The 27,846-nt window shown below is 41.3% G+C and overlaps 1 protein-coding gene across 6 annotated transcripts in view; it reads left to right on the forward strand.

Moving 5' to 3' along the window:
- Positions 1-234: 234 nt before the first annotated feature.
- Positions 235-27,846, forward strand: part of LOC135495533 (uncharacterized) — an 88,719-nt gene continuing 61,107 nt past the window's right edge. For 5 of the 6 annotated variants that reach the window (XM_064784281.1, XM_064784285.1, XM_064784287.1 and 2 more), the window contains exons 1-2: positions 235-341; positions 19,944-19,988. The gene's annotated coding sequence lies outside the window, so the exon portion shown is untranslated. Of the gene's footprint in view, positions 342-16,229; positions 16,267-19,943; positions 19,989-27,846 lie in introns of those variants that run through there. The other variant, XM_064784283.1, reaches the window with a different exon arrangement.

A 27,846-nucleotide genomic window follows, 5' to 3' on the forward strand; every position in this document is an offset into this window, starting at 1 on the left:
TCATGCCGCCCTCCGGCCATACCAATTTCTATTTGCCGTCGAGTGGCGGACCACAGTACCTTTTAACGGCAGAAAAGGCACAGCAAATGATGATGCAGCGGAACAGGTGAAAGTGGAAGCTTTATTCAGCATCAGGAAATTACATGTAACTGCTGACTCCTTTCGGCAATCCCCTCAACCATCAGTCTCTGGCGGTGCCGAGTCAGCATCGACCACTGCTGGGACATACCATTAATGCCTGTTGCATGGCTGCTGCTCCGAGCTCATATTTCAAGGGACATATTACGGATATCGGAATAATAACAGGAATAATATCTATGGAGGAAAATATCAACTAAAAGGTAAGACATTCATTACTTTAAATAAGGCCTACTTTATTTTTCTCCTCATTATAACAATATGACATCTTTTTTTCAACTTTGCGACTTCTATTTAGAGTTGTAGAAATGTTTTTGTTTGGAGATGGGGAAACTCAGTAGCTCGAATTCTTTCGTTCATATTATGAAAATGAAAGATAATGATGAAATGATAATTGAATTATGTTCATAAGAAAAGTTGAAATTACTAATTATTGAGTAGGACAAATGCACCAACATCTCAATAAGGTTAACGGTTTATCCTCGTGTACTATATTAACAGAAATGTGCCGGTTGACAAAGAATACACTTGCTCACAACAGCAATTATAGATTGGACCCGAACTCTAAGGAATGTGACTGATGACTGCGAAATCGATCGCTTTAACCGCCTTCCATTTTAACAAACACTTGGCGAGCTGGAATATTCGTGTGAAGAAACTGAAATGTTTTGCGTTTGACGGTGACAAAACATTTGTCCAAACAAAGACCAGGCATTTTCATTCGCAAGCGATATCGCTCATGCATAACTAATTTTGGTTGTCGTATCCTCAGTTAATTTAACAAATGGAAGGAGTGACGGGTGGTTACATAATACGCTGTTACCCCTGCTGCCTGCTTGAACAACTGCAAAAGTAATCACCACGATTAGTTATGCATGAACGGAATCGCGTACGAATGAAAAAAAAGGTCTTTGATTGGAAACTGCTCAATACAAAAAAGTCGCGCTGAATTCAAACAGGACGAAAGTTATTGTTATCGTTTTAAATGGCCAAAGATTATTACAAAATTTTGTGCGGGTAGATAGAGGAATTCTCTAATTTGATTTATTTCTTCTGTAGTTTATAGTCGTGTATTTGGTATCATCCAGTGCCTGTGTATTTTATTGGTTTCACATCACGGAAATCTCGGGTACCCTGCATATGATACCTTGGGTTGGATGAGTGAAACCACTCCGAGTCCTGACAATCAAAGTTAATTGAGTCGTAAGGACTTCTTCAAAATAGAAACATTCAACCTTAGGAGGTCTTTCGAAAGCTAAAATACATTTACATCTATTGTTAAGAGCTGGTAATGCAGTTGCCTTTAGCTATGGCCAGAGAAGAAGCGCATATACTACAAAAAATGCTGGCATATCAACACCATTACTATTGTCACAGCCGCCGCCGGTGAAATCATTAGCCGCCAATAAAAACTAACCATGCTAACTTGGTATGAGACACTGTCCGGATGCCTCATGATCAGAGGATAGCTCTAGGAAAGAATGATTTATCTGAATTATATACCATTATCTGCTCTCGAGAAATATCATGAGACACTGGACATCATAATCATCTTTTGAGTTAGAGAAAAAAAATGTATGTTGGCTATTTCTATATTATGGACTGGCGCCTTGTACATTTCGTTGGATGCGCTCAGTCTTAATTATTTAGATCGGAAATTTCCCAATTATTTGTGATATACATTGCTTATGCTTGATATAATTCCTCTTATGTGGTGATTCCTGTGAACTGTGCGGTTCTGAGAAGTCTAGCTCATCTTCGAATAGATCTTGAAGATGAAGATCATTTTCCGTTTAACCTTTTTCCGTTTGCCATGCAAGGACAGCTGTCCCTCTTGTAGTCTCGGAGGGTAAAAGTATCTTTCAATAGGGTCCTGGACATGGCGTATGGAAACTGGCAAACCCATCGGAGGGAAGTTCTGTATTGTGCTGGACATAAGCTGAGAAGTAGTCTTGTTGGCACACAGTTACCATATCTTTTTTACATAACCTAACGTACTGTATTTTACTGTGAGACAAGTCTACTTCTGATGGATTAGCATAACAAACGTGTCACCGAATATTGCAGCTCACAGAGCCATAAATCGTCAGAGCTGCGCTGTAAAAACTGGAATAATTGCATGAAAAACATTTAAGGCTGTGACAGAGATTGAAAACTTGTGTTCTAGGTATCAGGCAGGTGTAAAAATCGAATGAGCTTTGACTGCAATGTGAAAAGCTATCAAATCGCTCACAAGGTTAGCGCCATTATTTCCGAGTTGGCTGATAGTTTCGTGAGTTGGGGCGCGTGCAAAATTTCCCAATTTCAGATTAACAAAGTCTTTAAAATACATGAAATCAATCAGAAGCCGGAGCGATAGTCATATTTTGTCGATTGTCGAGTCGTTTAGCATGCAATTATTGTCAGAGAAGTTAACCTCCAGCCCCACTAAAAGGTGACTCGTGTGGGAGGCTGTTGACACTTTTGGACAGCCCTTGTTGTGTTGTGCAATTAACTCGTGCATGCAAGCGATCATTGTTATGACCCATTACAACCCTGAAGTGACTGTCCAGCAGAGCCTATGGTCTGAAGATTAGGCTCAGGCTTAAATGATCTTTGTTTAACACAATAGAACAGTGAAGGGGCTCGGTTTGTTTGAAATGATGTTTGATAAACGTAATTGTCAGGATCTGTCATTGTTAGCACATTTATCCCATCGATTATAGGCAGCGACTTCCTTTACCCGACACATGGGCAAATCGCCATTCATACTAATAGTTACACGATGAACCCAGCGGGAACTCTTTCGGACAGTCGCTGATAGATGCTAACTTTCACCACTGGTACTCAACGAGTGGTCTGCTTCATCCATAGCTAACGATTAGAACGGCTCTGGGAATAGTGTCCATTATAGTAACCATGATTACGTTATCATCCAAACCCATTAGAAGAAATAATAAAAACTCGTCCCTTAGTAATATTGATGTTGGCATGCTGCTACCATAGTTTTTTGGCTGCACACTTTGAGCTGCTGCCAACCTTTTACATCCAGTCTAAATGTTTTGACACCACGAGGTCCTCGAAGGATTTCGAACGACTTGTTTACATAATGATAGTGAAACCATACGTATATTATGTCTGAAGTCTATGGTGACGCTCAGCTTACATGCTCGACTTCATGAAGCTCACTTGCTGCCGCTGAGCTGGTTTTTACCCTGGCCTGTTCTTTGCCGTCAGTGCTACACAAGCTTAAGTTAAAACATGATATTCTAGTCATCTGCTCGTTGGTAAGCCTACGAACAAAAGGTTGGAAGTTTACACTCTGTAAACGTGAAATTTACCACCACAATATGAACATTGTATTCAGCACACTAATACGGCCCTGGCGTATACATGTATACTGACTGGCTTCTTAAAGTTACGACCATTAGGGCGTGAACTGCTTCCGGCCCGAAGACAACAAGTAAACACTTTGAGATTACAGTAATGCGTATTTCTTCCGCCGTGAGAGGTTATGATATGAAAGTGGCAGTCTGAGGCCGCCCTCGGCAACGATAATACGAGAGTAATATACCGGAACTCTTGTGATGTTGAACTTGTCGTGAAGGTCTCACGTCCTTTATCAAAGACTGTTAGATGTAGACGCTGAGATATTGACAGGAGCTGCAAGCAATACGTGGGGCCGGTTTCAAATAATGTACCATTTAAAATCACACCTTGATTGAAATATGTTGCGGTGTATACTGTTGCAGCTAAGTATCTCCAAACACGATAAGGCTTTATTGAGGCATATTGCCAAGCATACTTTAACAAAAGGTGCTACAACTCAGTAGCGATATCTAATTGATTTTCTGACTGACATGGGCGTAAACTGGTGAAACCTCATATTCAAACGATCACTGTGATCATAGGAAGAAGAAGAGCAAGATGAGATGATGATTGCTTGGGTGATGAGAGTGACTGGTTGTCTCACCAGCGAGGATATCGTTATTTGTTCAGCAGGATTGCGCAAATAACGATAAATCGATATTAGGTGTAGCAGTTTCGTCTTTTCGATGCCTGTACTTAGCTTCCATCTTATGATCTCGTTTATACCACACTTTAAAACACTCAGTAGATTGGTGAAAACCATGATCACACTCTATGCTATACGGCGTCTCCTCAGCCTTATCAAATTGATTTCATGATTGACGGATGCACAAACCAGGTGATACCTCACATACATACCCCAAATGTCATTACGTTTATTCCCATTATGGCTCAGGCCCGACTGAAAGGCGTTTCATGGGGGACGGTATTTTCCAGGTTTGCCCTGATGATCCATTTTAAAGCCATTTAGTTTGTGTAGCATCATATTTCCTCCTGTCCAAAGAAAAAAGGTACAGCAATCAGCTGTGATGCTTTTCGGAACTGGGCAGCTCATATTTAACTTTATTATCTTTTTAATTTTTTTCCAATTGACTGAAAAATAGCAATTTGAGGATATGTTAGTACCGCCTGTTTCCTTTGAGTCTGAAGTCACTTCCCAGATGGTACATCGAACAGATTCTCGTTAGCCTATTCAGTGAAGATATTTTCTAAGTCGGCAGTGCCGTATTCATAGAGGGTAGATTATCACCTGTTGCTTCCTAGCTTGGCGATGTTTTCAGTCCTATGGAAATAACAATTCGAAGAAAGAGAACTTTGTGGACATATCGTCAATGCCTTGAGGAGTACTGGGCAGCTAATGCTTGAATTGGTCGGAAGAATGTGGTCAATACCAGATGGTACTGGCAGGTCAGGCTATGTCTGTCTGGTCAAGCCAGCCACCCATCGCATGAATGATTGCCGAATGTTAGCCCTCGCTCCTGGTATGCAACATCCCAATTAGCTGTGATTAGCCACCGGAACCCACGGCCAAAAGGTTGGTGGTTCAGGGGGTGAATGAAAGACAAATGAAGTACTGGACGTGAGATATTTAAAGAGAAGGATGGTTTGAGGCAAAGTGGGCGTGACTGGTCATCACGAATTCTGAATCATGTGTCAGTTGTTCTCGCTGACGGTAATGGTTCTCTCATGGAACACCGCGAGGGTTGAGCTCCACCCGAGTCGCCCACGTGTTATAATGGTAACATCTTCACTTCCTTGACTTTTACTCTCTCGTATGTTCAGGCGGAATAGGAGTTGGTACAGAACCATAATAACGAAGATGGCGCCTTAAAATCTGTCAAAATATGGCAAACAGCCTTTTCCCCCACCACGTAGGAAACATCGTCTCAATGGTTACCATGTACGCTAGGTTTTTAATCTATCATTTATCAGATTCAGAGCTGCCATTTGCATGAATCAGCCATATTTTTACTCTTCATTCTTGACACTGTAATTCGTAAATGAGCCCGGTGATAATATATCAACCTGTTTTTATGTTTACACCTTTAGAAGCTCAAACACGAAAGCCATCCGTCATTCCTAGGAAGCAACATTTTATCATGTAGACATGATTAAAAAGCAGCTGGAAATGTAATATGGACTTTAACTATCCTGTTCAGTTCAATAAACTGGTAACCTTCATCTTGGTCAACATATCATAACAACAAAATGTCAGTAGGTCGAAGGAGTTTGGATAAACCCCCTACGTTTATATCGGTTGAAAAACGCAACGAACTTCGGGTGTTTCATCTGTCTGTTGTATATCTCGACTCTGACCGACTACTGTGAATGGAAAGTGACCAATTCATATCCTATGCTATGATGCTTTGCATTCCAAGGTCAGATTCACGACATTATCTGCCGTTACCTCGCAGTTAAGAGAATTCGACTTTCGTTCAGCAGCTCGAGCAGTTGTCCTGACCGAGTGTACCTTAGGACAACACAGACTGACGTCTGTTTCGAGATCATGATCAGGTGTGAACATCGACTCCTGATGGTGTCAGCAACATTCGTTGTGATCCGATATGATCGCATCTGATCATATCACTGATTGACCAGCTACCCAGTACTTATGCATATCCAGGACCCGTTGCGCTGTCACTGCACGAATACTTTGTCGAATCTTATTTGATCTTGTTAACCGAGAACACTCACCTCGCCTCTTAGATCTTCAAACCATCTATGAGGCAGCTAGCTATCAAAGAAGGATAAATCTGCCGAAAACTAGTCACATATCATATGAAATATGTGTTCATTTTGAAAAGAGTCACTCTTTGACCAGTTCTGAGAGTATCTTGCGTGTCCCTCCGCATTCGATGTGATCAAAATCATCCTATCTTATCGTGTTATTGAGACCAGCTGACTTTGAAATATAAACCGATATCGACGGCACGATGGCTTGTCACTTCACCAATGGCCAATTCATTGACTAGACCCAATAAAATCCCGGGTGATGCTTTTCATTGTGTCCAGCCATCTAGACCCTCAGATCTCTTAGCCGTCGATTAGCCAGCTAAGATGACGGACGAGCTGTGTTGGCAGGTCCTGGCACCTTCATAAATACTCGGATCTCATCTGTCTCGATTACATATCAAACGCGGATTACTAGCTGAACCATGTCATTGGCACTGTGATCGGGCCATATCATTGGTGATGAGGTCAGGCAGGTTCTCCGCCAGGGGATTTCAGCATGTTAAGTTGGTGCCAACTAAATAATAAGTCATACCTTGCGAACTAACAAAGTAGGGTTCTGATATGTCGTGGTATATTGATGTTGTTCGCCATGATCTCGACATTGATCTAGCATGTCACGAGATTTGACTGTTCAAAACCTGACGATTTGCAAACTGGTGTACTTTTCTCTATCCCCCTCAACTTGTTACCGCTCATGGCGGTGTTGTACTTAAGTGAAGGGGTAGAGAAAAGTCATCCACCATCGCCTATTCCGCCTCTAAGACTTTAATGGCACTCTTACAGGCAATTTAATGACACTTTTATTCTAAGCCCTTTGTCACGATAATACGACCAGTGCCTCCATTATCTGATGGTAACTGACTCCACGCACTTGTTCAATCAAAATCAGTGATGTTTGAAAAAGGTTCTCTCGTGCGTTCTCAAATGATTCAGTTGATTAAACCATTGTATTGAATAACCAACAGGGTTAGCTACCCAGTCACTTTCCCAATGCCTTTAGGTGTGGCATTGTTTCCATTACGTTTATCATCCCCTAAGGCCTAAAATCCTTTAATACAAACCGAGCCCCTCAACTGTTCTATTGTGTTCAAACAAAGATGATACTTGAGTGAGCCTAACCACTGGTATCGGGACAATGACTTGGGTGCTGGCCTACATTGTGTTTGGCGTGGTCATAACAAAGAAGTTCTATTGACAATCACCCATACTCTTCATGTTTGTACAAGGGGGTTGGGACTGAGGTGTCGCGATAAACGAGACGCGTTAGGTTAACAATCGGCGGAACCGATCATAACACACTTTGAAGCGCATTGAAGGCCCTTCGTGTATATTCCTGCTTTCCTTGGTCATAAGTGGTGCCGATGGACTGGTTGGATAAGGCTCCGATAACCTCGAGACATACTCCTAGGCCCAGCTGCCATGACTACTGGTTGCACATAAACGACATCTGACACACAACAGCACCATCGTCATCTGTGGTGTGAGGTCAGAAAAGTTAACAGATTGCTAAAAAACTGAGTGAGACCTAAGACCAGCGTAATAATGCTTCTATGTGGTGGTTATGAGAAAAAGATTTCAATCAGCATTTCTTTTGTAAAACCTCCTCTTTTGATCGAATTGTGATCAAATGTTGGAAAGCTGTTGTTTGAAGGCCATGGTTATTGTTTATGAAAAACGGCTACACGCTCAAAAGGTGCAGCATTTTATTTGTAAAATAGCAAACAGAATCACTTCTCAAATTCACTCAGTGACGCTTCAGAGTTTGTTTGTTCAACAAAGGGCTAGTTTGATTAGTTACTCGCTGCAATGTGAAAGTTTATTGAGTTTAAAGTCATCAAATAGCCTGTCTCGATTCAGTTCGTATACCACCTGCAAAGAATGCTTTGAAAAGACATTGGATTTTCTGAAGACTATTAGGCATTCGCACATCTTGGGTATCAAAGGAACAAGTTAGTGGTCGCTTGATATTTCAAGGAACTTGGTGCCGCGTGCGCGGTCACTCGTAACCCTAAACCAATCTTTGAACCAACGCTTCGTTCTTTGAGCAATCTTAAGGCAACCGTTGCCTTGGTGAGTGAATCACCAATCTTTGCACCATTCTTCCACATATTTTTACCTTTTTTTCGCCCTACTTGAGTTTTTGCACCCTAACTTTGCCCAAGAATCGTTTGATTCCATTGTATAACTGTACAGCATCATGCACAGACATCTATGCCAACATAACCTGAAATTCGCAGAGGTAAATCTAATCTCGTGTGCAAACCTGATCGAGCAACTGAATCGGCGAGAGTTTCACACGCGACCCCAAAGTGGATGCTCTGATGTCTTTCCTTGGCTGCAATGAGCCTGTTTAGATTGTTGTTGTGAGGCCCATCCTGAGGTCAAGATGCACTGCCTCACCTACTAAGTTAAAGCACGAATAACGTACTGTGGATGGTTCGAAATATGAGATAGCGACAACAAGTTGGCTGATAGTTTTGGCCTTTGTGTCGATTTCGCGGTAATGACGTGGTCCTATATCGGTAAAACTACGATATCTTTCGTATTCAAACTAGTGCTTCACCTGTGTAGGTGTATTTAAGCTTCCCTTGTAATTGGTACAATCATGAGACGAAGTCAACGGACCCAAAACGGTACCTGTGTTTATTTACAGCTTTGAACACCTTTAAAAGCAGTACTCTGTATGCTGCTCTTGTCTTCTTCCTCCTGAAGTCAACATCTTCGGTTTGCCTGAATCCTGTGCATTGGCATATACTTCTTGGAAGTATGCATGATGTAATCCGGTCACCTTAGAGTGAACTGGTCTTTAGCGTAGGCTAAACGAGTTGCATATTCTCCGAAGAGCGCTCTCGCTTCCTACAGATGATCATGAGCCGGTTTGGGAATACGGGATGAGAGAACAATGGCTGTGTTGGACAGTGTCGCGCGATACCTCCGACCTCGGGCCCATACATTATGAATGAACTCTAGAATAAGTAGGCAGCTCGTGGGTTTTGGAAGGTGACTTGCATTCTAAGTGACGTGCATTCCTTTACGAAGTTGATGTTAAGAGACCTATTCGCGAAAGTGCTTCTGATCCTCAAGAGAGATTTTCAACAACCTAGTGTCGTTTTATAGGGATGATATTTTCTATTCGTGTGGCCTGCGAATCAACAGGTCGTGTTTGCCCAGCCAGTAGGTTAAACATACTCGATTAGACTAAACTGATTTTTAGGTTAAGACTCGGGAATGTTAAAAATGATTGGACATGCTGCCAAATTCATTCGTGTTTTTCTACCAAAATAGATGTACAACGTCCGCGAGATGTAGCACTCTTGCATAAAATGCTTTATATTCGTGCTTTTGTCATCCGTAGCTCTTCATAAGGGCTGTTAAAACTGCCTGATGATACGTATCTAGATAAGTTCTACATGGCGTAAACGTACTGTACAGCAAAAGAATACTCCACTTTCCTGCCAAGCATCGTGTTGGCCATTAATTGCTCTCATCAAGCCATGCGTGTGTTTGTCTGTTCTGCCCACCAGGACCTCCAATCAGCAGACTGTGCCATCCTGTCTTAGAACACCTTCTATTATGATGTGCAGTTGTCCGCGGTAGATACGTGATTTGAATGTGGGGTCGGCATGATTGATATGATAATTTCCTGTGTAAGATTAAGAGCCTAAACTAAAATAAGGATGGTGTCTACCGTCACTGTGGTTGTAAATGGGAAATACCTTTGAATACGAGATGGACATGTAAAGCGTTGTTAGATATGCTGCAAAGCTGCTGAAAGTCAATTTTCGATCAGAGTAGGGGCCATTGTTAGTTGAAAGTTGCACAAATGATCAAACAAGCTATGTTTCTCAGAGAGATAGCCTTCTAAAGTTTTATTAATTTGTTATGCGATTTTATGGTAATCATGACCTTTCAACAGACTCAACGACTCATTTAACCTGAAAGTTCAGTTGCTCCTGATTATGAGTGCGGGTGACCAAGGGTCAAGATTGATGGTGGATAACTTTTTCTTGCTTTGACCAGAGGAGTGCTTTATGGGCTAGCCGGTTAGTTGGTAATATCAGTGTGCAAACAGTTCGAGACAAAACAGTCCACTTAATCACTCAGACATGCTCTTGTTGTTATTATCCTTGTCGTCTATTGGTGCACCGCCTATAACGTGGGTCATTGGTTACTGGGATGGCTTGTCACGAATAGAATATCAGGCCATAGTCATCTACTGGCCATTGTAAACATTCCGTGTACATTCTCTGCCCACTGATTCTGGCGAAAGAGTGCCCCTGCGATGTTTCAACCACTACCACATCACGAATATCTCGAACGTCAACCAAGCCATTAAGACAATGCTTGTTTTACAATTCAAACTCGATTAGCAACCTGGTGTAGATCAAAGAAGGGGTTGTTAGTGAGGCAAGGCTTGAAGATACACCAGCAATTACTCAAACAGCTAATAGACTATTTATGCATGTTCGGGTTTCAGGCAAAGAGTCGAGCGAATTAAGGGTGCTGATGTGGGCGGTACCTTTGAGTCGGTTGAGGGCACGAAAGGGGACGAAGGCAGCAGGAGATAGCAGTTGCGAAGCCACCAAGTTGTTAGTAACTGAGCGTGGTATCTGTTGATTGACATCATCTTGGCAAAATTAAGAGCCGAGAACATAGAGTAAGGAACAGCCGATTGTTTGTGTGTGATGAGGATGTTGAGCAGACATCAAGACTGTACCACTTGTTACTCCTACAAGTTTTCGTCCCGTTAAGTTAGGCAATGCGTGATACTTTTATCGACATGACAAAAGCTTGATATTTTACGCGGCACAGCACCAGAAACGAAATTCATGTTGACAAAACGAAAAACAAAAGGAGCACATCATACTTTAGCGTCGGATCACAGACCTGTGTCCTGGCATCAGCAGTCGATCCTTAGGATGTTGGATGGTTTCCATCGATGCCTAAACCTGAAAGCAGTCCCTCACTCGCAATTAGCTTACTCAGTGTCGGGAGTTATTGACTGCTTTGCGTGCCATTAGGATTCACCATACACTCTGGCTGTGAACCGTGACAGGTGTCGATTCTCACCTCCCCCTCTTAACACTTTAGGCAGAATCTTCAAGAAACGAACATGTAGAGGTGTTTTACGTTGCACAAGGCGGGATGTCATATCGTGGGTGCAAAAGATACATAATTCGTCGACGAGAGATCACAAATAATAGCAACATGAACAAGAAATCCCATATGACATGAGCTTGGTGATAATTCGAATGTCACACTTGTGCCGGTGTGTCTTCCCAATTGCAACACAGCCCTTCAGCAACAATAAAGCGCTATCTATTCATTTTTTACAGTAAGCTTACTTGATATTGGAATAAATGATTGCTCATGACTCCTGATTTCGGAATGACAATATAGCCTCGTTCGGTATGTGGTGAATGAATGAGGTGGTCTAGAGTTGGCGGTGAAAGTATTAGTAGTACTTGGTAATGAATCAAGCTTCGCTGGTGATCAGTGTGCAGTTCATTCTAACTGTAAACACCGAGACAGTCACATGGATGGATATCATGGTTTTAATGATTTTGTGAAGAAACAACAAATAATTAGATTAAAATACCACTTGTGACCTGAAAGGAAAGTCAAAGTGAACCGTTAGAGTCAGGATGTGGTGTTTGTGGCACCTCGATCGGGATCGTGAGTGATTTAGCGATCTCAAAACATTTCGGGTCAAGACGAAACACAACAGCAACCCGTTGACTTGAGAGATCTTGATGTGGTGAACCTTTCTCACAAGGCGCTGATGGTTCTGTGTACCAGGTGACCCGTTCAAAGCAGCGCAAGTGTAGATGTTGTTTGCCTCGGCATTTTTTCTTTACACAACCAGTCGTCTGAAGGAAAACAACATGTACATGATTAGGCACACCATACATTACCTCTCACATTGACTCGAGATATTGGTTCCTATCACCAACAAGATGAACCATCACGAACCATACGAATTTGCTTTTGAAGCAATGGGAAGTAAGTTTGAGCAGACGTCTTTAACGGCTTCTTTAAACGATTAAATTTCAGTAGCTGAACACGTTTTAGCAACATTTTTTTGACATCTGTGACTCTATCTTTATAAACGCCACCTTGTGCATTACAAATCTCTATCACGGTGGATCTAGAGATCTGAGGCAAGATTCTCCTGGCTATGTTTGACTTATCAACTTATTTGGCGACCTAATTGGTTGTGGCATTTACTCAGCTGCTCTCCGACTCGAGCCATTTGATATGGATTGAGAGCCAATCAGCCTGGAGCTCTCTTGATCTGAGGGAACTAATGGGGTAATCCACCAAGTCCATTCTGAAAATAGCGCTAAAAATAGCGCATACCATACAAACAAAGTCAAAATCCACATTACGTTTATCATCGCCTTAGGCCTTAAATCATACAAACCGATCCCCTCAGCTCATACAAACCGAGCCCCTCAGCTGTTCTATTGTGTAATAACAGAGCCCTAGTCCTATTGTGTTAAAATGAATATTATTCATGCCTGAGCCTGGACATAGGTCTCTGCCGCACAATGACTTTGGAGCTGTATTCTGTCGCTATCTTCACCTGGCAAATCATCGAAGGGTACTAACCCCAAACGAAAATAGAAAAAGAGGATGTACTAAATTGTCCTCAGCCCACAAGGCAAATGCTCTGCACTTATTAGAGAGTTTCACCAGTCATTCGGGGGATACTGTATGTTATTCTGGAGCAGGTTAAAGTGGCCATAGAATGATGCAAAGGTTTGAATTGATGAGATGTTATAGTCATGGTGGTCAGGATGTTCCCAGATGAGGTACAGAAACGTCTCTATGTTCGTTGTTAACGATGCCATCTCCCGCCTGCTACAGTTGGCCAGTTGGCTGCAGTGATGATTTACGGAGAGATGATGTCATCTCCCGCCTACAGTTGGCCAGTTTGCTGCAGTGATGATTTACGGAGAGATGATGTCATCTCCCGCCTACAGTTGGCCAGTTGGCTGCAGTGGTGATTTACGGAGAGACGCCTACACTTTTTCTGCCACTTTCTATCATCGGGACTTAGCCAGCCGATATAATATTAATGCGATGCTGATAAATAGATGATGGACCTGTTTTTGCCATCTTATTTTCGTTATAAAGCAACATGAAGCGATAATTGAATTGTCGTCGATGTGGTGAAAAGAATTGGCGTTTGAAAGAAGAAGTGAATGGATGGTAATGTAACTTTTTTTTATGATGAACATTTGAAAGAGGGCACAGCATTGTCAGTAATGGGAAATGAGCTTATGTTTTGTAATCTTCTGTCCTGATACTATCTTTATATTAAAGTGACATGACGATGACATACAAGCATACAGGTAAAGATAGAAATGATGAAAATAGCATGACATGGGCTTTTCAAAAAAGCATATGCGCCAACCGTTAGATGTTTCTGTGTCTCAAATGGGGGATACACACTTATAATCAGCGGTGTAAATTGAGCAAAAACGATGCGATGAGAACATTATTCTCATTCGGTGGAGCTTGCCAAAAGATTGGGACAGGGTCAATTATACCGAGATAAATTGCCCACTGGATAATTCGAGTGAAGGAATTATTAGGATCAAAGAGGGGTGATTGCGCGCCTGGGAAACGGGTGCAGCGGGATCAAATGACCGCTAAAAAGGTTATGATGCTCCACGATGTTATGATGGCCTGCTCTCACGATATGAGAAAGGAGGATAATCAGATTTCAAGACTCAAGCAAAGTAAGGAGAATGATTAGTGTGTTCCACCCGTAAAATGATCATGCTTTGTAGGTTATGATGCAAAATATGTACAGTTAGTTCACGTGAACTTTGGTTGGGGTAGACTATAATCAAGTGGCACGCGACTGGTAATTCAATATGGGGTGTGGCTTTGGATATGTTACCGATATTGTCGTGGCGTCCTGCGACCTTGAGTGTAAGAGGGTGTAAGAGAAGAACACGTCATGTTGATGTATGGCTCTTGCAATCAGCTACTGGGCGCCGGGTCGAAAATCTCCATAAGATTCGATAAGATCATATTCAGTTCCTGTTCATGTACGTGCACATTTGTTTCAAGAATCGTGTGAGATTCTTCGTTAACATCTTTAATGAGAATCTTACAAGAATCTTGTAACAAATGAACATTGTACATGTACACAAAACTCAAATGATTTGGTAAATGTGATCTGGTCACAGTTTAAAACTAAGCGCCTGTGGCGAGAAAGATAATGAAAAACACTTTAACCAATGAGCTTGTGGTTTCATTATCAATGATATTCCTGAGACGTTGAGAGTGATAGAGATGTAAAACCGATACCTCTGTGTATCACAATATTAAGGTTTCATTTGCTTGGTCTACTATTCAGATAATGAACCCTCAGCAAGCCAATTATTGCTGCTAGGTTCTAAGACACCCTAAGCCAGACGTACCCGCTGACCGTTTTATACCAGAGACAGATAATCTTCATACCCTGATCATTGTGCTAAGACGATGGCCACCATTAGCTTCACGACTTAATAAAGTGATTGAATGTATTCAACTACATACATGTATGAAAAATTCCCATATATCAGTGCAGGGGCGTCCAGCACCCATTAGACCAGCTATAAAGTAGCTCCAGCCATATTCGTAGTTTAAGCGAGATGTGACATCACTAAAAGCATCAGAACTTTCCTAGAAGTGGCAGCGCTCACTGTTTACCAGCCATGTCTGTCGTCAGGCTATTGTAAATCCCTCCTCATCTATAACGTTTTCCGGTGGCTTATTATTCGCAATCCGGACAGCGAGAAATATAGTTTTTTTATTACCATTAGTGCTAAGTCTTATTGGAGTCCTGTATGATAAGGATGCTCGAAGAGGCATTTTTGTCCAAGTAGAAATAAATTCCATTTACACTTTAAAATTTCCTTGCCATTGTCGGATTGTAATTGATTAGTTTAACCGAATGCATTTGTGTGATATATGTAACGGGTAAGTCTGTTTTTGGATAATCTATACGACAGTGTGACTTCATCCAGGTGTTTTTATTTGTCTCTGTTCCCCTTTGGATACGGGCTCAAGTAGACTGGCTGGAATCTTTTATCAAATGATTTTAAAAAGGGACAAAGGCATTGCTTTTAGTACCTTTGCCCTTATTTATTCTTATATTGATTTGAATCGCCATCGTGATGTAGTTTGAGGTAGTTCATGATCATCATATGTACACAAAGGGAATGATTGCGGCATCATTTTGGACATCATAATACTTTACCAGATACCAGGGCATGTTCTTAGAATGTTCCACCAAACTAGCGATGAAGCAATGGCAGCATTAATAAAGTGACTTATCCACCTGCCCAAAAGGAAGGCACATTACTCATGATGTCTTTTAAATGCCCTTGAACGTATGATTAATCATGTTGAATACCTCGTCAGTTATTCTGACAGCTTTTAAATTTGGTTCTGAAGAATGCGGATTACTTTCTAATCCAGATTGCAGTCTATCTTTAGCTTAGACAGGTAGTTGTAGAATGTCCTTTCTACGCCGCCTTTGGCAAATTGTACTCACTGGCAGATTGGTCTCAGCAAAAGTAAACACGGTGCTAAGTGTACCAAGTTTGATCATACGATTCCAACAGTTTCAAACCGAAGAACAATTCATATCCTTCTCTCTTCAGCCGTTTGTGGTGTAAATGAGGTCTTCTAAAGCCTTTGATCAGCGGATTATGTTGCTCCCTATCAAAGAATGTACATCATACACTTCAATACTACAGCAGTGACAGCAGCTCATGACCCGTTGTGATAGTTCGAAAAGTGCCACGGCCAGAATATCCCCGGAAACAAGGAATCTATCTTGCACATTTAATCGCTGAGGTATTGAGTATCGTCCATGGAGATAGGAATAGCAGCTTGCTTTTAGTATGCACGACACTGAACAGATGCCGAATTTATGGACCAATGTGGACCATATTATTTAGTCTAATGATTTACCCAGCTGCCTGGCACTGAATTATTCAATCTCAGAATAACATATCAGGTAATGGATATTACTTTAGGAAGGTAGGAGATCATTTTATGGCTCCGCAGAACCCGAATTGTTTACATCCGTTTATTTGTTTGCGTAATATTTGTCTGATTAAAGCATTTTTGCTCGCTGCTCCATGAACAGATAAGAACTGTTCCACAATAATGGAGCAACTAACTCTCTTTCGTTGAAATGAACCGGGAGATGAGTCCACTTGGAGCAAGGAGTGATACCTGGAAAAGACGCAATCGACATGCGAACGTATCACCCAGGTCAAACATACTGCTAAAGTTCTTGTTGGGTATGATCTTATACAGTTCCATGTATCTGCATTGTAACATCATTCTAGTGAGATTATTAGTAACCATATTGACAGATAATCTTCAAAGAATCAAGATTGTACATGTACACGCCGTGTCTGCGTGTATACACGATGATAAACCAACAGCTTTGCCGGATGAAATACAACGCAACGAAAATCACATCAGGAAATGTTATTCTCTCTACCAAATGTAACCACTGGAACAATTGGATTGCCTTTCACAAACTGGATTGTAAACACAACTCTATTGTATGTCACATGGGACGTTAGTATAGACAAGAATATGTCTTGTTATGAACAATAAAATCCAGTTTGATGCAATCAGCTTAATATTCGTTACTTGTCCAATATCATTATATTAAGCTCTATATAGTTTGAAATGACAAAGCTTTCTGGAAGGTTTTACGATATTCGTCGTTCTGAAATATTCGTCATTTTTGAAAGGATCGTTGCCAATTATATGGCAGCTTTTCAAGTTTGAGTAAACCTATATTTCGTCAATCTGAAAAAGCCACTAGAAAATATTGTTCATCCCTTTCCAAAGCGACTTTAGACTGAAGAAGTCTCTACCTCGTGATTGGCTTCTATTCTAATGACTGCACCGGTGAAGCAGATTTTATCACTTTTGAGACGATAAAGTAAAGAAAGTCTCTTCAAGTTCTTCTAAAAATGGTGGCGCTACCATAAATCCGCACTCGGGGAAAAAAAATTGAATGAAAAACAGACTGAAATAATGAGTAGATAGTTAACATTATCAGTATGCCTTAGTAACATGTACAAGTAAAATCAAACTTGACAAAGTAGCCCATTGTGATTAGCCATTAGATGAGACTTCATTGTAACGCCACACGTATTGTAACCGAATCAATAATAGATATCAAGCTACTCCTCGGGCATGACAATCACTCGATTCGCCATCCCAAGGGTAACATCGCCCTATATGGACTCCTGACTACACATAAAGAAAGACGAATGTTTTATTCTATGTACTTAAGCGGTATTCATGTCTACGCAGGTAATTGATTACATTGCAGCGACTGGGAGCAGTAAAATTATTGTGATGGCCCATAGTCTGGCAGGGCCTTACCTGCATGTTGATACCGAAGCCATCATCTTACAAGGACTTGCCTTACGATGGCGATATAATAGTATAACAGGTACTCGTTGTGATTCGGAAACTGACCAAGTGGCCTGATATAGAACCTCAAAAACCTGTATATCTGAGAGTATTCATGTCAGTATGAATTACCTGTGCGAGGTAGGAAAAATCATTTACCAACTCATTAAAAAACCCTATCTTCTCGAACATATGATTCACTGACATCGAGTAAATATTTTATGTATAATGTATAGCAGCGACTAGTTGTTCGCCTGATATAAAATTCATTAGATTGCATGCACCATCTAGTCGGGGAAGCAAAAGTGGTCATAAACAGTGTCAATCTTAAGAGTAGCATGGATGTGATGTCTGTTATTGAAATGAGTACGTCAATAATGATGCTATACTTTCTCAAATAGGTTAGGGATTTCTGATAGTTACTGGATGACCTAAAATGCTGAAGAACTGGGATTCCATTTCCACTTGAGGGGTTCGAGTAGCATATCGATTACTAGAAGAACCTTGCTTGTCAAATAATGAAATAAAGAAATGTCGCTTCTCATACAGCACTTATACAAATGTACTTAAAACACTTGACATTCATTCCTACGTCTAATCCAGAAACATTTCAGTGGAAACCAATAACCCAGATACCGGGCTACACTTTGAACCCGCGATCTTCCTATACCAATCGGAGACACTTTTCCACTATGCCACCGGGCTTGCCAAATTGCCAACTGACAAAATCTATTGATCTGATTATTTATGACCTGCAAATTGGTTAAAATTCCTCCTGTGATATATCACAGATACTACACAAATAGCTGATTTCTTATCCAAACCAATATTAAGATAGTCATCTTTTGAAAAAAGGATTAATGGAATCGACATGATCTTCTCAAGTTACAAATTGTTTAAAACTCGCCTTATTTGGTTTCAATCGATCTGTCTTTACATTCTTTAGATTATTTACAATGTATGAAGTATTCTTGTCTGACAAATGTCAGAACCACGTTCCCCAATAATGCCAATAAAACTGGTCGCTAGCGGAATACACATTTTGAATTATGAATTGAAATATTGGTTCAGGAACTGATCCTCCGGAGTATCCTATTACGATTAAAATCACTGTTTAGCCACGGTAACCGATAATGGCTGAAACCACAATTCTAAATATTCTAGAAGCCACACTTGACCTTACTTTTGGGCTCACTATTGTTGGCTTGAATACAGCGACTTCATGTTTTCATTATGTTATCCTTTACATATCATTCCCCGTTTCTTTTACAAACCAATCACGAGCTCTTGTCACCATTCATTCTGTCGATTTGATGTCATATCCTTGAAAGCAACATGTGTAGTCCTTGCGTTCAGATAAGTGCATGACATTGATTAACCTTTCACTTCGATTAACATTTAATCCAGTCTGGCTTCATAGATCAAATATGACATGTTTACCATTACACAGTCAATGTTTAAACGAGCATCAATACTCTGCCCGTATGTTTGCTTGTAAAACACCAACTCCCGAAGGTAAATAATTGAAAAAAATCTTCCTTTTTTTGAAAGTTACGTTCGCATCTTCGAAAGCAAATTTACCGGAAGTCTCGTCGTGGTGCTGGTATTTAATATTTCAGTCCTTCTGATATCTATAAGAGCGTTCTGTTCAGCTCGGCATTTGAGGTAATATCTGGGAGGTGGTGCAAGTCATCCCTCCATTTGTCAATCAAATAGACATTGACTCATCCATGTCTTAATCTGTTGTAAATAAAGTGAATATACATTGAAGTGAGTGGTATATACGAATACATGTACTGTGTAAGGGCCTCCATTCGTTATGTAATCATAAGGTCTTTCCAAGAAATGAAATGAATCTTTACACAGGTCTTACACAGTTATTTCGTTGTCATAGCGTCAATGTCGAGTTACAAACATTATCTAATCACATGCTAAAATAAGAAATAACGACCTTGATTGGGCACGGCACAGACATAAATCCTGTTATCATTCACTAAAATATAGGCCTATCAAGTACAAGTACAAAAAAAGACTAAAAAAGCTACCGATCTGTAACAATTACAGTCAAATGACTCCATCCGCTAAAGAGTGGATAATTTATATAATGATGTTATTCGCTATCGAATGCTGGACTCCGGATGCCATCTGCCTTTTTTACAGTTTGAATTTGGAATTACCATTTACCAACATTAACATGACAGTTATCGGTAAAAAACGAATTTATTGCTGCATTTAGAATATTCCTAATGGTTCCTTTGTTCTATTTGTTTCAGGATTTTCAAAATTGTGCTCATATCGATGGAATAAGTGGCTGTTAGGTAAGCAGTTTCCTTTCTTTGCATGTGTTTTTATGTTCCCAGCAACAGTTTTCTTTCGACGACGAAAAGCTGAAAGCTGATTCACGAGTCATGATTGTCAATTCGCTCGTGATTCGATGACACTACATTTTTATTTTCTTAGTCGTTTGTCGTTCGAATCGGTAGCCAAACTTGGACGTCTGATAATTATAATCTGCCATGCAATCGAAACCATTGTTCTGGTGCATCATTCTGAGCCAGCAGCTTTAATAGATTATAGTTTTCACCTGTTGCTGAACCATGATCGTGATCATTAATCACTCTCTGTCAGTGTGATGGGCGTATGCTGGTCAAGAGATTGGGGCCACATATCTCGGCGGTGTAGAACTGACAATCAATTGAAGCCTAAGCAATGATTTTGGTGAACAAACTGACTTAGATGGGACAGGGTGTGTCTGGCCAAAGATTCCTGGCATCTGGGAAATTACAACTCAAGGTATCCCAAGCTTTCTAGGTGGTACAAATGAGCCAACTGTATATGGAATTCCATTATCAGTTTTGAAACAACTGGTCAAAATGTAATGCTAGTACTCAATACTCAGCCCAGGCCTACTAAGTGGCGAATATTTTTTCGATTTTATTCACTCTCAAACTGTTATAGAAAAGCAACCGTAATAGAATTCCATTAAAGATATTGGAACACTGTATCTCATTACGCGGTCGCTTTCTTCATAGTCGACACGATCAAAGAAATCAAAGCGATGAAATTATTAAGTTCAATAATGTCGCTCACGGCGCTGGCATGACACATGCGAACGGTCACTATGATTTATACAGTCTGGCCTTCCTTTGGCGAGTTCGGGTATAGATTCGACGAGGACTTCCGTTAACGAAGTTACAAACCCTTGCAGCGCGAGGATAGATTTTTCTAAATTTACACTTGAATGAAACCTGATGAACGTAATATGATACGATTGATCTCCTGCTGTTCTCGCCTGATATTGTTCGATGCCTGGCTTTTATTGGCGGAAGACACTCCCCAGGTCGAAACTTCTGATAAGGTTCGTATAAGACAACTATTCAAGTTTCAAGTCTCGCAGAATGCTTCATAAAGAGTGTGTGTACATAACTGAAGGCCTACACGTTGAAATGTGATAAGCTGACAGGCGGACATAAACGATTTCGTTTCAATATGGAAATCTACTCCAATGATGTATATCGAATTCCCTGTCCGAACTTATAGAAATATATTATATGGTCAATAAATCATCACCCGAGGTCGATTAAAGGCACTGTTTGTTATTCCTTTCCACAACAGGTGTTTGAAATGGTATCATAGTAAATGCATACAATTCCATAAAAAGTTGAGTTTCATCGACATATCAACTGTTCCATATAAGATACGAATAGTGCCATCAAAGACTAAAATATCATCCAAGTACAATATTTCCTTTTCCCTCAGTGTGTAGATGACACAGCACTTCCTCCATACGGTGCTCAGATGATGCCAGTACGTTGCAAAAAGACCCAAAGGGTAACATGTTGAAGTAAGATAGGCTAGTTCTGTGAGGAATGCAGTCTGTTCCTTATTCGCTTTAGTTCTTAACAACACCTGCCAATAGCCGGGCTGAAGATCAAGGGTACGTTTATATGGGTCAGCAGCCGTACTTCTTTTAGTAAGTTTATACAATTCTTCAATTCGTTGCAACTAATCTCGCACCATATAAACGGGCTCTTGAAATGGCTAATATCCCTCTCACAAGGTATTTGGAAACAGACGAAACCAAATTTGCTCGCTTTTGAGAATTAATTGAGGCCACTTTTAGTTGCCTATCCACCGAAAGTGTGAGCGCTTGATTGGGAAATCGATGCCTGAATCACATTTGGAGATGGCTAAAGTGGTCACAAACTGGACTAATGGGTATGGGGATTTGGGTGTGTTTGTGAGAAGCCACCATTTTATTTCAAGTGTCTACTGTACGTGTGTTTATTACATTCCCATGTGTGTCGCCAATGGATTGAGTAAGTCGTGGTTTGTGCTGTAATAGAGAACTCCCTGTGCTGCTGATTCCAACCATCCTCCAGAGTGGCCCACCTCGAACGCCTGGAGTAAGTGTCTACTCCAGTTTGTACAGTTCGGATTCAGGGGACTACGTCCATCTGTCTCTTCGGTCTTCCGTTTGCTTTATCAAGGCAGTATAACGTTTGAATAAAACGTAATTGCTTTTGGACACACTTTCCACCGACCCAAAACTGTCAGTTGAACAAGTACCAAAAGATGGTGAAAGTATAATGGCAAGAACCATCCACCTAAATCAATAATTTCAACCTCCAGTATAAACCAGCAAAGGGCTTTTCTCCGACAGCATGAAGTGACTGTAAGATTGAACGATAGCTTTGAGAGATGTTTCCCCTATTGGGTGGCTGTTTTTGTTTTTAAAGGCCAGGTGAGGTCCTTCAAAATTGTTATATACATGAAATGACATGTTGACATGTTGTTATATATATTGTTATGAGCTAGATACCTTCGTACAAATAAACCTTCGGTTTATGATCAATACACTTTTAGGCCATGCACTCTCTCAGTATCAAAGGAACTCTATGAAGCATTCTTTGAACCCCGAGGCATGGTCACCATTAGCGTTGGCGACATCCTTAAGAAACCAATAGCTTTGGCAAGACCTGGTAAGTCTGAGCTTGATGCTTGGGGCTAGTCGTTATTTCGAAGAAGATGCCATCGAATTTTGTTCTCCCAACGATGTGAAAGTATCACTGACAGTGCCTTTTAATCAGTATCAGCAACATCCTTGATTTTCCCACGATGCTGACATTGATCTATCAATCAGCCCACACTGACATTTACTTACAGTGGAACCCTGGTCGGCGACCACCCCGCTAACGCGACGACCCGTATGACGACCAAAAATCGCCGGTCCCGAAAGGTTTCCTCTCTAATTACCATTACAAGGCCCCCAGTAACACGATCACCCCGGTACCCAGACCACGATCACTGGATTGGGCGGTCCCAATGACCAAATTCACCTTAATTAGTTTAGAGGGCCTGGTGGTCAGTTGCCTTAAAGCATATTTCAGATAACCTGCAATTGTAAACTTCTGTGGTTCCCATCATCTATCGCGAAGAGATTTAAGTTACGACTTTTTCCCGAGCAAGTTCATCTATCATGCAAGCACTTCGTTACTGCCTTGCGTTAGCCTCAGCCCAAAGCGGGGTGCCTTAGATATCAATATCTGACCTCTAGCTACTCTCAGCTAAGTCACTTATTGTACCATGGGGACTTTGAGTTAGTATCGATCACATTTATTTTCAGAGATTGGTATCTCGCATGTATCACAACTTCCAACTCCGGGATTTTAACTTCCAAATTTATAAAGCAGTATTATATTAAGCGTGGTCGATTTTTCAGACAGTGCTTTGTCGCTTAAGCCCCCTGATTTAAGGGATACGCAGTAGAGACCACTTTACTAACGATGTCACAAAAGCCCATGTTAAGAACATTCTCCGTAGCAGAGGTCACCGTTATGATTTTGGAGGTTGGAGATAGGAATTCCCATCAGATTTCTGCAAAATACATGTAGATAACTTTTGACACGGTGGAACTGATTTTATCCTGCCATCTTGTTACCATCTTCTCAGAAGGTTATGTGACGGAACCCAAGAAGGAGGTACTTCGGCCACGCGCCTAAGGCCCTGGTTGTGATGTTACTGCCTGGTTAACAGAACTTTCACGCTGACACATGTACTTGAGCCGGAAGAAACCTAACATGCTAATGAAGACTTAGAAATGGCTGGTCAGGACTTCTGCTGCTTCGTCGACACAATTTTGATAATGTAATAAACACGAGGGAGTATTTGGGATCTTCTTGCGCTTGTCGGGTCCGCCCTCTGAAGCGGGTGAATGTCACCTCATGGCGAGCATGCCAACCCAAGTGCGTCAGCAACATCCCAGTGGGCCACTTTGACGTAACGCGACTTCTTCTTTTTCGTAGGGATTTCACTCGACAAATTACGGATTGATTCCTGGAGATCGGTGTTCATATCTGTGTATCTCATCAGAAAGTCAATAGATTGGGAAATCGATGCCAAGCGAAGTGGTATGATTGAGCTCTTGAATAATCCTATCATCTCAACCATGACCTGGCCGTTTAGCCACTCAGACTCGTTTCGAGTTTGGTTTCATACGTTTGTAGCTGAAATTGTACTCAATATACCGTTGTGATGTGACGCCTGATCATGAGTAGTTTTTACTGACCTACATTAAGGAGATACTGAGTGGCAGTGACAAGTTTGACATGGTGTCCGCTTCTTGCACAAACATTATTTGACAACCCCTCCAGGTTCTCGGCACAATGGTGATATTTCGCCATAAAGAAATTGAATCTGACGCCAGGGAAATAAGAGAGCTGGAGGCTTGCATCCGTGTTGTCAAACACGGTATACTCGCCTGGGGCACACATTTTTACCACTTATTCCTAAAACACCTGGATTCAGAATGACCGCACTTTACAGTGTAAAAGCACTCTGAGTTAACTATTGTCGTTAAGAATTCAGCGGTTATTGTGAGACAACCATGATCGCCAAAAATGTTCGTCAAAACCTCGGCATTTTAGCTTCACCTTCGCGGTTCTGGTGAGACAGCCAAAACACCCAGTTCGGTATCAATTTTTTAAGCTTTCGCAGACCAGATCGGTCACCTGCAGAGAAGCCTAGGGCGTCTCTCTCAAACTCTTTAAAGAGGCTCTCACATGGCTGTGGATAATTATTCACATCATGCAATCCGCCAAATTAAGAAGAAGCCCAAGCAATGTTAATAATGGATAAGCTGGCCTGCATTTTTCAGGGCGAAATTCAAACAGCTGCCGGTTGAAAGGTGATTAGTCGTGAAGGATGTAAACATCAGGCAGATAGTGTCAACACGCTCCACCAATAACTTGGCGCTGAAATTCGGTTCATGTCATGTTAAAGAGCATCTCTTGATTAATCCACGTGGATTACCTACAGTCTGTCAACGAATTAAGACTTAAAGCCAAAACAAGTGTATGAAAACCATTTATACATTTGTCCCTAAGCCACCACATTTCGATCGTCCCAATTTCCCCCAAAATGAATTGACGAGGTACTTTCCCCTCCTTGCATTCGGTTGATATTTCATATTTCATTTCCTGGCGCAGTGTGATGGCCACCATATCTCTTGATTGCTGTCCCCTTCCTACGAATAGGTCAACAGGTCACCTCCTCCGAGCTTCAGAAGCAGAGGTACTTCATAACTCACCATCAGATATGTCATTAAAGGTCAAAATGATAGTCTCGACCAGTATTTCTGTCGCGCCCAGAATTACGTTCAGTTCTTCTCTCGAGGCTTCAATATTCCATTTGTGGATGCAGTCTATAAATACCAAGGATTATTAAAGAGAGAGAGAGAGAGTTATCAGGTCCGGTGAGGGATTACTGCCAAGGTCTCGCAGCCAAAGAATATCTCTGTCAAGAGATCGTGTTCGTACTTCTGCTTCTGTTCTGGTCTTCGGTTTTGTTTCATGATCAGTTGCTCGGAATACCCTGGCAAGAATGTGCAACAATGACACCCTCGCCCTCTACCAAATAAAAGGAGGATGGGGTCGTATGGGTTAACCTGTTTCCACCAAGTGCATATCCCAGAGCACCGAGCACCTTTGCACTCGTTTCGTGACATTATCAATTGGTAACCACTACAGTCTATAATTATTAGGGTTTACCAATCAGATACAAAGACAGATGGCCAAATTACCATATCCTAAGTGAGATTACAAATGAGACCTCGTAGCCCAATGGTAATTATAGCTGTGTGAATGATGGCTGTCTCTACCTCTTTTAATATGCCGGACTTTGTAGTCACCAGTGTTGTATTCTCGCGAGAATGAGCAACAAAGAGGCTGATATCCTCCCCTCGTGCCAACAAGCCAGAAACATATGGAGGCTCAGATCTTACGGGTGGAGACACTTCTATCCAATGCTTATTCCTGGGCATCGAGATACACCCGTTTGTGACATCATCCATTGGCGATCGCTGCAGCCTGTGATTATCAAGGATTTTCAATTAGAGGGAGAGAAAGATGGCCGAATTATCCCATCATGGATAAGATTACAGAGCAGGTTTGGTAGCCGGAGTAATTGAAGCTCATTCAGAGAATGAGCGATACGAGGTATTTCTTATTCGTTTAGGCCACTGGTGTTATATCAAGAATGGCCTCTTTGTGCCACTGCTTTACCATAACGTTATTATCTAACTTTCGCTGTCTGATAAACATATTTATTGTTGAATCAATGATGTTGAAATGTACATGCCACGTTCTGCCTGGCCGGGACACACTGGTCATGACGTATCCTTTCAAATGCACTCAGCGAATAGATGCATCAATTATTCATTTTGTTCGCCCGGTGTGATCTGTCAAAAACTAATTTCAGAGATGCTCCTCGACGTTATGTATATCGACTATTTTGACTCTGTAACACTGTCGTCTACTGCAGTGACATATGATTGGATCACAATCGGCCTAATTAGGTTTCGTGTCTGTCATGCAAGGTCAAGTGGGTATCACGTGACAAGGGACTATTACACCTACTCCCCACCTGATACTTCTTGAGAAGCTGGATTGGGAATGAGATCAATTTCTTGATGAATATTGCATGCAAAAGTTGCCCTTCGGCCACGCCGAGAGACAGTTTCTTTCAGTAACGGAATTTGGGACCCGGTGAAAAATATCACAGGACAAGCTAACATTTCATCATGAAAACATAATGAAAATTCAGTAGGTCACTGAACGTATACGGTGCTGATATCGATCATGTTTGGTTCATATATTTGACCTGCTGTGGCAAACATGCGTCATGGGGCTATGGCTTGATCGATGACCAGGATTAAAAGCGTCTTGGATCGTGTCCCTGTGCCCGACAGACCTTTCTATTCAATGATTCCATTCCTCATGTTTATGGTCAGCCTTTGGCCGGTGGCTATTTACTTGCATACGGAAGTCATTTGGGTCGATCCATTGCGTTGATGTCACTTTATCATGTGATGGGTTTTAAGTTGAAAGTAACGCGAACGAGACAATACGGAGTGGTATCTGATCAACACAACCGTGTTCATTTCTCCAGCCAAAAGTATTTGACAAACGTCATTCCAGGGCTATGTTCTTTGTAGGCAATGTTAGAAAAGGAAAAACTGCTGAAGCAGCAAAAATTCGCCCTGAGATCGATTGCTCAGACTCTTAAAATAGTCTTTACAGTAGTTCTGAAGAGAGTTTATGATTTTCCTCAACATCGCATCGGGGAGGTTATCAACCCATTGCAACAAGCAGTCGCTGTTAATAATGAGAAGTGATGTCATATAAAGAAATTATGGCAAAGAAAATAATGCCAAGAGACGAGAAGAGAGCGTTGGTATCTTGTTAGAATGGGGACGTGGCTCAGTAGCAATCAAAATTGGCACGGAATGTTTGCTGACTGGTGGATTATACTTTTTATCTGTAAACCAGTTACAATGACTGAGAAGGCAGACATCGGCACGTTTTGGTACTCGATGTGTTAGGCATCTGCTGAACACATAATTCGCGAAAACGAAAATCGCGAATTTTTTTTCAAATTGAAAACTGAATGAAATTTTCTCATTCTGCCGAAATAGCGATCGTACATGATTTTAAGGTTGAGATTTTCGCCTATCACCAAAAATCGAGAGGTGCGAAGGTTTTTCGGTTATGGTATCATAGATACAAATCGCTGGGTACGCACTGACAGGTGATTCAAAATGCACTTGGTGCCTAGTCTGTTAGTGACAAGACACAGTCAACTCATATGGCATTACTGCGGCTTTACTTGACACATATA

This window comes from Lineus longissimus, chromosome 11 (genome assembly GCF_910592395.1).
Source record: "Lineus longissimus chromosome 11, tnLinLong1.2, whole genome shotgun sequence".
Classification (NCBI taxonomy): domain Eukaryota; kingdom Metazoa; phylum Nemertea; class Pilidiophora; order Heteronemertea; family Lineidae; genus Lineus; species Lineus longissimus.